The sequence below is a fragment of the Octopus bimaculoides genome, chromosome 19, assembly GCF_001194135.2.
Source record: "Octopus bimaculoides isolate UCB-OBI-ISO-001 chromosome 19, ASM119413v2, whole genome shotgun sequence".
Taxonomy (NCBI): domain Eukaryota; kingdom Metazoa; phylum Mollusca; class Cephalopoda; order Octopoda; family Octopodidae; genus Octopus; species Octopus bimaculoides.
In genome coordinates this window covers 6,303,063-6,304,023 of record NC_068999.1, presented here as the reverse complement: position 1 = coordinate 6,304,023, position 961 = coordinate 6,303,063, and positions in this window count along the sequence as shown.

The following is a 961-nucleotide window of genomic DNA, read 5'->3' as shown; positions in this document are numbered from 1 at the left end:
AGTAAGCACATAAAATGTGCAACAAGGTGGAAAAAAGAGTACTCAAATACCAGAGGTAGAGTAATATGCTTTATTTAAAAGCAGCAGAAATATAACAAAAGACTGTTACTCGGAGTTATATATATATATATATATATATATAAATATATATATACGTACATATATCTAGACAGATAGATAGATACATAATACATACATATACACACACACACACACACACACACACACACACACACACACACACACAGAGGCAGGCAGAGGCAACGTTTTATGAGAAACACCACGAAAAGGATACACGATACGATATCGACAACCCAGACTATATATTTTCCATTATTTCTGACCCAGACACTTCTGTTTCCGACAACACGTTGAATATTCATCAGCAACTCTCACTGCATTCTATCTTTATCTCTCATTGTCATAAAAATTAAGCCATAACAAACAAAGAACACTTATTCACATTTATTTAATAACACCGGAGAACATAGTTCTGTCGTCTGGTGTCGGAGACCTGTTTCCTTAGAGACGATTGGGTGCTGATTTCAATACTGAAATCCATTTCATTCTCGGACCGCAATATTTTTCACAGACACATTTGTCCATTTTTTCATCAATTCCGGTATTGTCACTAATTTTAAGGATAGATTTATCTTTATCAAATGCAGACCCATGTAGAGGGCCTGATATGACTTTGAAAACACAGAGATTCTATGATGACCGGTGTATCTTTAGTGAGACAATCTCTATCCTCAGCTCGCGGTGATAACCGCTCCGAAATGCTTGCGTCTCACAGTCTGGGTAGGTGGCGCTGTGAGCTGACTTCCGTTGTCTCTACTCCGTTTGTTAACAGCGAGAAATTTTCTCCATGGCGAAATACAGTGACTGGCTTTGTTACAAGTTCGAATATTCCCCCAAGCATGTTTGAACTGGTAATAACATTGCGTTTATGCACATCACT